Below are 11,889 nucleotides of genomic sequence, written 5' to 3' on the forward strand. Positions count from 1 at the left end.
ACGAGCGGGCACAGGGCATGCGCAGAGTTTGCGGCAGCACGGAGCACGCGTACAGGGTGGAGGGCGGCCCTGCAATGTCCAAATGCGACACCTGAGGGCGTCCCAACGTCACTTGGAAAATGTGGGGACGTGCATCTATTCTGAAGCCGTGGGCCAGTCGCACTCTGGGCTGTGGACAGAGCGGTGAGCAGAGCCGGGTAGACGCCATATGAGTCTGATATGGCTCCCCTCACTGCCCTGGATCCGCGCGTCCGCAGGTCACAGCATTCTCACTCAGGCTCCGACCCGCCGACCCCGGGCCTGGAAGCGAGTGTCCCCGTGTGGCCTGGCACAGTCCCCACACCTTCAGGGCCTACTCCCACCGCCTGATGGTTCCCATCTGCCTATCAGTTGACACCAGCCTGACACCTGCGTGAAGGTTCCCACCGCCCAGTAGGTGGTCTCTACTTGCCAGCCGGGTTCTAGTTCCCACCTGCCTTCCTTTCAGACGCCAGACTGACTCCCACCTGACGGGTCTCACCTCCGTGGCCTTTGTCTTCATGAGTGGCTGCTCCTGCCTGTCTGATGGTTCCCATCACCTGATCGAAGTTTGCACCAGCCTGGCAGTTCTACCTGCGGTCTCACACTAAGCTGGACGAGTTGCTCATGCGTTTTGTTTGCACTCAGTCTGGCCGTGGGCACTGGCACTCACACTGCCCGGGTTCCGCCCTTCAAGGTCTTGTTTCCAAGCTTGGGGGCATCACTGCCCAGCTGGACGTGTTGTGCCAGTCCAGCCCTGGTGCGGCCTGACATTTGCTTCTTGGTCTATGCTGCCTTTATTTCCTGACCTTCCTGAGTATCTTCTCTAGAGGTTCCCCATAAACACTGTTCTCAGAGTTCAGAGTGGTCCAAATATAACTAGTGAATACCCAAAGTATTCGCTAGTTAATTGTCCTGTGCATCCCCAAAAAGACAGTTTGCAAACCATGAGCCCCAAACCAAAACATGCAGTGAGGCTTAGAATCTTTTGTTACAAAGTAGCCTCTATCATGAGCAGTCAGTGTTTGGTTACAGAAGTTTCTTAAGATGGGGAGTTTGTTCTGTGTTAACTTGGTGTCAATTGGACAGTTTCAGTTTTGTGTATGAGTTCCTGAGTTATCAGCAAGAGATGCTCTAAGTTAGAGTCTTCCCAAATAAACTACATTAAGCTTTGTCTGCCTACCTAAACTGGTCTTGTTTGCTTAGGGAATTCTTATGGCTGATCTCCCCTTGATTTTGACACTTAACCAAGCTGAAAAGGTGTTGTTGTGACTGGATAAAACTGTTCATCAACTTACTAGCTGCTTTAAAAAAATTAGTTGCTGGGGCCCTCCCTGGTGACGCAGCAGGTTAAAGCACTGGCACTAAGAAGCTAAAGCCACTTCCGCATGAGTTCGATTCCCACCTGCCCCAGAGGTGACCACATGGTGTGGCAGACCTCTCCTGACCCGCCGGCTGCTTCCCTCAGCAGTGTACTTCGTTGATCTGCCTTCTGCTTCCCGCTCTGTCTCTGGTGAATCCTCTTACCCTCCGCATCTCTGGCCTGTACCCCAGTTCTGTATGAATAAATAAATTAATCTTTAAAAAAATTAGTTGCTGGTACAAAGTTTTGTTTTCTCATTTTCATGTACTCTTAGATTCTCCTGCTACCAGTAAACTCTTGTACATGTTTAGGATCAGTTTTCATCCAGCTCCTGTGTTATACCCCAGTCGATAGCAAGAACATCCTAGCCATGGCCCAAGATACTGCAGAGGTGCTTTATGGCTGTGATTAAACCAACAGTTGGCTTTGATGTGGTTCACATTTCCTCAGGCATGTCTCTCAGGGCATGTTAGGAACCTAAGAAGTAGCAGGTAGCAATGACCACTGGAGTTAGAGAAAGGTGTCCCCACTTAATGAATTGTAAATTCCCCATTGAGAATCTGCCAGAGGTAGACATGGGAGGAAGAAAGTGAACTAGAACTAGTGTTCACCTTCAAGGAGCTCTAACATGAATTTCAGGGTGCCTCCCTGGTGGCCACCAGGTCTAAGTGTCAGTGTTACCACTGCCACAGCCTGTGTTCAATACTCTGTCAGGGAGATGATCCTCTCCTGTCTTGCCTACTGCTTCTCTTAGCAGTGTATTTAGTGTATTTCAGTCAATCCACTTGTTCTGCTCCCCACTCTGTCTCTGGTGAATCCCTCTCCCCCTCACACCTGTCCTACACACCAGTTCTTCTATGCTAAATAAATAAATAAAACACGAATTTCAGATTTTAAAATATGTCCATGTTACAAAATAAATTTTGTAAAAGAGCAGTGCATAGTGGAGATACAGTCTAAAGGTGACCTTGATTCGGTGACTTAACCTCTCTGTGCTTCAGACGTCCTTGCCTGTAAACAAGATAACCTGTATCATAGTGCATCATGGGTTGTAGTGAGGATTGAATGAATCACTGCATGGAATCTTTTTACAGCAGGCTGGAGCCACAGAAAACACTCTGAAGGTCTATAATAGAAATCAGTGTTACTACTCCTATATATGTATATATGTGTGTATGTATATGTATGTGTATATGTATATGTGTATATATATATGTATATATATCATTGCATGAGCCAAATCAACTAGAATTCTTTATAAACTTAGCACAGGGAGTCCTCACCTATTAGTTATTTCAGGATTTGGTGGGTGGTTTTGGCTTGGTTTGGTTTTTTGAGGCTGGTTTTTCCTTTTTCTCCCTAACCCCCTTTATCTTTACACAGAGACGTTGTAACAGATGATACTTGTTTCCCAAGCCTCCTTAAGCCATGCTATCACTTAGGATGTGCAAGTTTTGCAGTTTAAAAACCGAATGTAACACCATTCTGTTGTGATAACAGAATATAACCAAAACTGTAATTAAAAACATAATTAGCAACTTCTTACTTATCTTAAATTGAATTCATTATTGAAAACTTCTTACTTACCTTGGTACTCACCGAAAAACAGGGTAGAAATTTACAAGGACGGAAAGGAATAATGGCCAATAAAAGAAATATCTGGTACTCGGTTTTAGAGGTTGACAGTCTAGTTTTTCAGAAAATCCTATTTCATATGGGACTTACGGGCTTTTTTTTTTTCTCCAGCCTCTATTGGCATTGGTTTTGCACCTGTACATAGAAACAAAGACAGAGACCATGAAGATAGCTTCCTTAAGAGATGAGGATAATGCGTGGGAGGAAAACATTATTTGGAATGAATTTGACTCAGCCATCAGAAATGAAGCAGGACAGAGTCTCCACAATGAAACATAAATGTTCCTACCAACCCTTGCATTTCATATTTCCAGCCACTGTGTGTTTCAGACCTGCACTTTCAAGTGAGAAAGAAACCTGTAAACCCAGAAAGTGATGGACTGAGACTCCCATACTGACAGCACTCACTGCTGGGCATCTGTCTGACAGGTGATTTAACACCTTGTTCTGTGTTCCTTTATCTTGATTGCAAAAATGAGGGAGAAAATGTAAAAGTAAAGACATTATATGGACCCCACTATTACACTATAATTGAGCCAGAGGTGATTCTCCAGTGTCTACTGGTCCAGTTGTAAGGGAAAGGAAGAACATTTTAAAATTTGTGCCACCTATTAGAAAATGGTGAAAAAAGAGTAAAGGCTGGTTATCCATGCTGGTTCTCAGGAAGCGAATTCTCTCATAACATGTAAGCGCATGCAGAGTACATTTATCCATCTTTTTCACCTTTTGATTTCCAGAAACGTGGACAGGACAAGAGGAAGAAAGGAGAGGCGGTGAGGTAGTTCTCTCTTCAGCCACCAGAGACATGTCCTGGGCACGGCGTGGGGAGGGCGTTTTGAGGAGGTAAATACAATCTGCTGTTTAGTGCATTCATTAAGGTTGGCCATTTGCAAATTAGTATTTGTGACCTAGAGTCTGCCAGAGAGTTAGGATGTTTACTAGGTTGCTCCTGCTTTACTAGCATGCCTGGTTTAAATGCTTTGAAATGTCATGGGGGGTTCGGGGGTGGGGGAGGTAATCAACTCACTTCTTCATGATCACAAGAGACAGTAAAGATAATCCAGCTCTGACTAGAAGCTTTGATACTCTGGAGTGGATAATCTTATCTCTTTGAACTCAGAAACACCAAATCTAAGCAAGAATCTGACCTTCAATTTCTATAAATCTTTAAATTAGATAAACTGATACGTTTATCTGAGTAAGTGCTATTATGTCAAGACGAGAGTCAGATTCTAGACTGAATCCAACCCTAAGTTAAGAAGATGGCCACTGTCCAGCCTGCTGCCCCCTCACCTCTGCTCTCCAGTAGCTTGCCCTTCCCTAACTGCTCATTTCCATTTCCACCATCCGCCCTTTTAAAGGCCTGAGCTACTTCAAGCCATCCAGGCTGCAGGGAGAACTCTGGGCAGGTAAGCCTAGCTGGTGGCTAAGGAAGATCTCCAGGGAGTGAGATCCATTCCTCTTACCACAGGCCAAAAACCAAGCTGGGCAGGGTTCCAGGACTGAGTCTGGTACTGTCACACTCCCCAGAGATTGTCACACAAAGAACTATAAATTGCAACCTAGTAAATCATAACAAAGAGAGCAGAATATAGTGTTGGAGGCACATGGTTTAATGGAAAGAGCTCTTTCCATTAAAAAGAGCTTGTTTTACCCAGCGACAGCCCACTTGTAAAATGTGGGTTTTACTGCTTGCTTTCTGTGTGGGCAGTCTCCAGCTGTGGGGAGACATCTTCCTGTGAAGTCCCAGAGTGCTCACAACAGGAATGTGGCTTGTTTTTGTGCTCACCATTCTGCACAGCCCACATGAGGTCCCTCCTAGCTTGAAACAAAGCACTCCAGGGAAGAGGAAGGAAGAGCACACCTTGGTCATAAGATGGGGGCAGTCCTGGGTGACAAACCCCAATGCTCTATAAAGGTCTGTTTCTCCTTCGTGCTGACCTTCCTAGTTCAGGGGCTCTCTGGGGGCTCTTGTTCCCTGAGCATCAGATTTGGGAATGAGACTCCTTCGCTCATGTGTCTCTGCCATGTTGGAACCCGCTCCAGCAGTTGGATGGAGGAGAGCCCACTGGAAAGGTGGGGCAAAATGTTCCCTGCAGGGGGGTGCTTCAGCTCCGCTGGGCTCAGAAGGAAATGGTTTGGTGGGCACGTAGACTCCCCTCTGCCACAATCGTTAGCCACCATTTCTAATAAGTAACTTGATGTAAATTTCAGTTTCATCTTTTCATTTCAACCCCACCTTCTTGGAGTCTATAAAATTTCTAACAGGAAAATATGAAATAGGGCCCTTCCTGGTGGCACAGCGAGTTAAAACACAGCACTAAGCTAAAGCCGCTTCAGCATGAGTTCGATCCCCACCCAGGAGGTGATCCACATGGCGTGGCAGACCTCCCCTGCCCCGCCGGCAGACCTCTCCTGGCCCACCCGCTGCTCCCCTCAGCAATGTACTTCATCAGTCTGCCTGTTCTGCTCCTTACTCTGTCTCTGGTGAATCCCCTCACCATCCCAGCACCTCTAGCCTGTACCCCAGTTCTGTATGCATAAATAAATAAATTTTTTTTAAAGATTTATTTATTTGTGCATACAGAACTGGGGTACAGGCCAGAGGCTCAGGGGCGGCGACAGGCTTCACCAGAGACAGAGTGGGGAGCAGAACAGGCAGATCGACGAAGTACACTGCTGAGAGGAGCAGCGGGCGGGTCAGGAGAGGTCTGCCACGCCATGTGGTCACCTCCGGGGCAGGCGGGAATCGAACTCATGCGGAAGTGGCTTTAGATTCTCAGTGCTGGGCTTTAACCCGCTGCGCCACCAGGGAGGGCCAAATAAATCTTTTAAAAAAAGAAAATATGAAATGAAACTCTTGCATTCTGGTGACTTTATCGAAAACATTTTAACCCCCATGAGGATTTGAATCTATATGAGTCCACTTAAACTACAAGAATATTCTAATTATGAACTGCTCTCCATTATGGAAGAGTATGGAGTCTCGCTCCCTCCCCAGCTCCCGCCTGTACACTGCGACCCATTATAAGTCAAATCTTCAACCATGTGTAGGGTCTTGCTTCCCTATTGTTGTGAAGCCTTTTTCTCCCATGTATGGCAGAGCTTTAAACTAGGCTAATATTTCCAAATTCTTGACAGGTAATAATCTTTGGGACTTAGGAATGAGAAATCAGAATTCCTAGAACTCTCAGAATCTGAAAATTCTTAAATACTACCAATATTGTTCCTACTATTTGTCCATGATTATGGATATTTGGAACAAGTTTGTTTAATAATTGCAAAATGTTAAGTTACTAGGAACTGTAGTCAACAGCAAATATTCAGCAGCACACATGAACGCTAGTAGGTAGCATTTGAGTAAGGTGACATTCAAAGCTCCCAGCAAGGTCAGCAGCTCCACCAGGATCATACATGGAAATGCCAGTTTAAGCATTCCTTCCCCCTCCCAAACTAATTTCTAGAAACACCACTCACAGGATTTGTATAACCTACATATAAGCATTAATATGTATCAGCTATCACAACTTGCTGTTAGTAGCACATGAGGTCACAGACACACACCTGTAACGTGGCAACAGCAACAGGCAGCATCGCCTGCTTCCACCACAAGTCAGCACCAGTTCCCAAGGTCAGCAGAACCTTCCCCAGCAAACCAGGGAAGGAATTAGACTCAGATAGTAGATGGGGTGCAACCAACTCCCAGCAGGCTCCACCATTTGCTAGCTCTGTCCAAAAGGGCCGGGTTCCTCCGGCTGACCCTGATCTTCCACAAGTCTTTTACCCCATCCTTGTCCTGGTGTTCATGGTGCCTCTCTCATGGAGACCCCCCAATCCTGAATGCTGCCTCCAAGCCAGCCCCCCAGAACCTTGTGCTCATACTTGCCAACCACCCCATGTGATGCCTGCACGCCTTAGCGCCTCTGCCCAAGGCCAGCACTGCCCTGCTGACATGCTCACTGGGGATCTCCCTTTGTTGTGGTAGGTTTTTAAGGTTTTTTTTCCTTTTTATTAAAGTGATAGTGATGTTGGTTTATAAGTTATTTAATAACTACACAGATTTTAGATTCATAGGACCTGGTTATGTGGCACTGCTAATCAGCGCTGGTGTAGACTACATTATGTCAGTGTGGACTACATTATGTTATGTTCACAACCCAAATATTTTTTTTATTTTTTTAAAGATTTATTTATTTCTGCATACAGAACTGAGGTACAGGCCAGAGGTGCAGGGGCAGTGAGAGGATTCACCAGAGACAGAGCGGGCAGAATAGGCCAACTGACAAAGTACACTGCTGAGGGGAGCAGCGGGCGGGTCAGCAGAGGTCTGCCACGCCATGTGGGTCACCTGTGGGGCAGGCATCATGCTGAAGTGGCTTTAGCTTCTTAGTGCTGTGCTTTAACCCATTGTGCCACCAGAGAGGGCCCCACGACCAGAATCTTAGCTCCCATCCTTCCTACAAGGTGGGCTCCTTTCGTCTGCCAATATCATTCCTACTCTTTGTCCACGATTATGGATATCTGCAACAAGTTTGTTTAATAATTACAAAATATTCAGTCAGGTAGTATTTACTAGGAACTGCAGTCAATAGCAAATATTCAGCAATTCCCTTCCATTTTCCCCTATCTCTTTGGTAACTGCCAATTTGTTCTTGGGTCTAAGAGTTGGTTTTGATTGTTCATCTGTTTCTTTATTTTATTCACATGAGTGAAATCATACGGTGTCTTTCTCTCTCTGATTTTATTTACTTTACATTGCTCTGGGCCCAATCACACTGTGAATAGCAGGAGTTTACATGTGGGCCTTCTTGGGAAACACAAGTGAAAAAATATTATCTGGGATCTGTATATTGATTGAAAAATCTAATCGGCGCTCCATCTCCTGACATGTCTGAGAGGCTAAGAGGATGGCAGACACCACTTTCTCCATCATGAGAAACAGTGAATATGGAAAGTGAGACATTTAGTGTCTCAACATTCAATAGGGCTCATGGGAACCAGTATTTACCTTTATTTTTTGACTAACACCTGAATGTCTACTGTGTGCACTATACTGCAGCTTTCCCCCAGATTTAGGGTTACTTTCAGAAATCATCATTTTTCCCAAGGTAGCATTGGCTTAGGGTGCTGTGTATGACAGGGTGGGGCCACGCCTCCTCAGATATACATCCCACCACACACCCACCACCTCCAGGGCACCCTCATTCCTTCATCATAGGCCCCTTCCCTCCCCACTTTGTCCCCACTTCACCCTCCCACCCTCTCCAGGAACTTCAGTTCCTCAGTCATATTTCAATACTTTATCTTGGTTAAGGTTTGTGTGTTGTTTTGTTTTATTCTCTTTATTCCACATAGGAGTGAAATCATCTGGTATCTGTGTTTCTGTCTTTCTCCCTCTGGCTATTTCCCCTAATGTAATCCCCTCGAGCTCCATTCATGTTGTCATAGAAGGAAGGAGTTCACCTTTTTTTTTTTTCTTTTATAGCCGAATAGCATCCCATCCTGTATATACAACACATCTTCTTAATCCACTCATCTGTTCCTGGGCATTCACGTTGGTTGACTATTGTGAATAGTGCTGCAATGAACATAGGGGTGCATGGGTCCCTTTGAATGGGTGCTTTTGCATTCTCTGAATAAATACAAAGGAGTGGAAGTACTGGATCGTATGGCACATCTATTTTTAATATTTTCAGAGTAAAGCACATTACTCTACGCTCCCTCGGAGGGGCGCTCTTACATTAGCAGAGAAGAGTAGCAGTCTACCGTCATGACGGTTTGCCCAGATACGCACAAGCAGAGGTTACAGAGGTAGTTTGTGTTGGCTGAGTGTCCTGTGGAAAGCACTAATCATGTCCAAGCACTTCCATTAATTGTGTCTTAATAATTGATGCCAAGTGTGAATCTGTCTGCCTTCGCAGAGAACAAAGCACAGGCCACGAGTCAGGCGGGCGTGCAGAGCGCTCTCCACCCTTAAAGTGCTTTCACCTACTCATCCTCTAGTTTAATGCTCAGCTTTCAGAAGGACAGGGCCAGCCTCACTACGCAGATGAAACTGAGACAGGGTCGTAAAATGACACCCACGGACAGGTCTTATCTTTCGCAATTGCTAAATTGGAACAATATTTGGAGAGCCTGCTTAGGATCCGAAATATGGGCAGGAGAGTGTTTGTGACAAAGCTGCCCTCAATGTAATGAAACCTCGCTGGAAAACATTCTAGAACAGGTCCATGTTGAGATCTAAAACGGGTTCAGGATTTCGTTGAGAAATCCTCCCCTGCTTGTGCTGGCTGTGTGTAGCTTCAAGCAGGTAGTGCCCTATACCGTGTGCATTTGATGACCTTCCCCTCCTCTGCCCTCAAACAGGAATAGGGCTCTCACACAGAGGATGCTTCCCTGTATCTGAAGGGAAGCAACCTTACCATCAAGGGAAGGGAAGCAACCTTACCATCAAGGGAAGGGAAGCAACCTTACCATCAAGGGCAGGAGATCGCAGAAAGAACTCTGCACACAATTCCCTGGCCTTTCGCCTCCATGCATCTTTGTTACATTTCCATGGCTGTGCCTCTGGTCAGTGGGGTATGAAAGCTTTCAGGTGTTGCCACTCCCGTGGGTCTTCATTTCCCACTGAGGGCTCAAGTGTCTCGAGTGTCACGTAAACCTCCGACTGAGTTTGTGTACTTTCCTCCAGTTAGTCTGTCTTGTGTCAATTTAACTCTCAGGCTCAGCTGAAAACTCCTAAGAGGATAGAAGTAACATGTTGCCCTCCCTCCAGAGATTAAGTAAGACAGTCATGCATTTTACTTACACACAGAAGAAATGTGTACTTGTCAGTTTTTAGAATAATTATCTAAGTATGTGCATGTTTGTGGATGTAAAGGCAAGAGCCAGAGACCCTGCATCTAAAAGGAAACCCCACAACTCGTATTAGTGATTAGTCTAGGAACAGGGGGCGGATTTGGGGGGGAGATGCTGGGAGATGGTGCTGGCCCCCATTTATTCTGCAGGGTTCTGAATTTTAGTTTTCTACAATGAGAATTTATCCACCAATGACTGGACTTGGATAACTTTGGACATGATGGATGGATATGAGCGCCCCTCATGTCACATGCTAAATACACCTGACATACACACCGCTTCAAGTGATGCCAACTTGTGTCTTCTAAAATACCTCTCAGATATCTGAGAAAGCAAGTTGGATCAAAATTGCCTTGGTTCTACCTCGTAGATGGCTGCTGTGGGGGCGGGGAGCAGCACCATTATTCTACATGGACAAGCCAGCCTGGTGCAGCCACCACCTGCCTGTGTGGGCGAGGCAGAGTGTCCACCATGTACCTCGGAAAAGTTTACACCCAAGTGGCCAGAGCAGTCCCAGACTTGAGCTCTAGGCCACAGCCCTGTGCTGGGATGTAGGCTGTCTCTGGAGGTGATAGAAGACAACTATGACAAAAATACATGTCCACTGAGAGTCATCTGGACCAAGCATGTCTTGTGACTGGCGTGGTAGGGGTTTGGGGGTATGGGGGACAATTTTATCCTTCATCTCTGGGGCCCAAATATCAATACAGGAAGTGAAATTTGGAAATAGGCACCATAACAGAGAGGCTTTTGGTCCCTGGCCCCATAGACAGAACGTCCAGGTCCCATCAGAAGTCTCTGTGATGCTTCCCTCCATTTTCAAGGTGTTCAGGCTGAGGCTCCAGGTCCCCTCTGGCAGTGTTAAGTTCAAGGTACTAAGTTAGAAGAGAACTCTTCAGTATAGTAGACCATTCACATTATCCCAAAGGAAGTGAAGCTGTTTACAGAAGGAACTGGAAACCCAGAGGAGGAGGTATTGGGGGTCAGGAGTGGAGATGGGGGAGCAGAGATAAGCAGAACCATCAATGTCTCTCCAGAACCAGCTTAGGACAGTGCACTGTTATTACAAGATATGACCAGCAGGGGGAGCTCAGGAACGCGTGTAGTGCTTCCCAGGAAGTACTCACCAGCCTAACAGGTTCACACCCCTAGGCAGATCAAGTGATGTCTGTTCCCTGCCGAATGAGGGTGGTTGTGGGCCCTGGGAAACTAGTAGCATCTAGAGAAGAGGGCACCAGGAGAGACTTAGAGCTGGGTTTGAGTTTCTAAAACATTTCAGGGAAGGTTTCAGAGGAGGGAGGATTGCTGTGGACTGGATACCTTCTGAAAGAGCAGGAAACTTGGATATTGAGGATCCAGATGCTTTTGATGGAGAAGGAGGTAGGAAGAAAAAGAGCCCAGCTAAAACTGACATGGAGCAGCCACAGCAGTTGCTGGTGTCAGCCAGGAGTGGGGTGTTGGGCGGTTTCTGTGGTTCAGGTGACTTCTGTCTGTCTGTGCAGGTGGTTTCTGTTTTTGTCTCAGTCCGTGGCAGCTCAAGTGATTGCTGTAGACATGTGTTCTGTGACGTGGTTTATGTTCAATGGATGTGACGCCACCTCCCAGCTGACACTGGAGGGGGACTTTGTCTTTCTCATCTGTTCCCACCCATACGCCCTAGGTACTAGAAGGAGCATTCCAGGAGTTGTCCCTTAGTCAGGCCTAGAATATGGGTGTGAACTCTCAGGGATGTGGTCTTAGAGTGACCAGTTTCATCTCCACTTGGCCACTTGCTGGTTTCATGATTTTGAGTAAGTTATCTATATCTCTGTGCCTCCATTTCCTCATTTGTGAAACAGTGAAAACTAGTCCCTACTTGTTTTTTTTTTTTTTTTGAAGATTTTAAAAGTTTTTATTTATGCCTATGGAACTGGGGTACAGGCCAGTGGTGCAGGGGCAGTGAGAGGATTCACCAGAGACAGAGTGGGGAGCAGAACAGGCAGATCGACAAAGCACACTGCTGAGGGGAGCAGTAG

Source organism: Condylura cristata, unplaced genomic scaffold (assembly GCF_000260355.1).
Source record: "Condylura cristata isolate star-nosed mole 26May11 unplaced genomic scaffold, ConCri1.0 scaffold00004, whole genome shotgun sequence".
In the NCBI taxonomy this organism is placed as follows: Eukaryota; Metazoa; Chordata; class Mammalia; order Eulipotyphla; family Talpidae; genus Condylura; species Condylura cristata.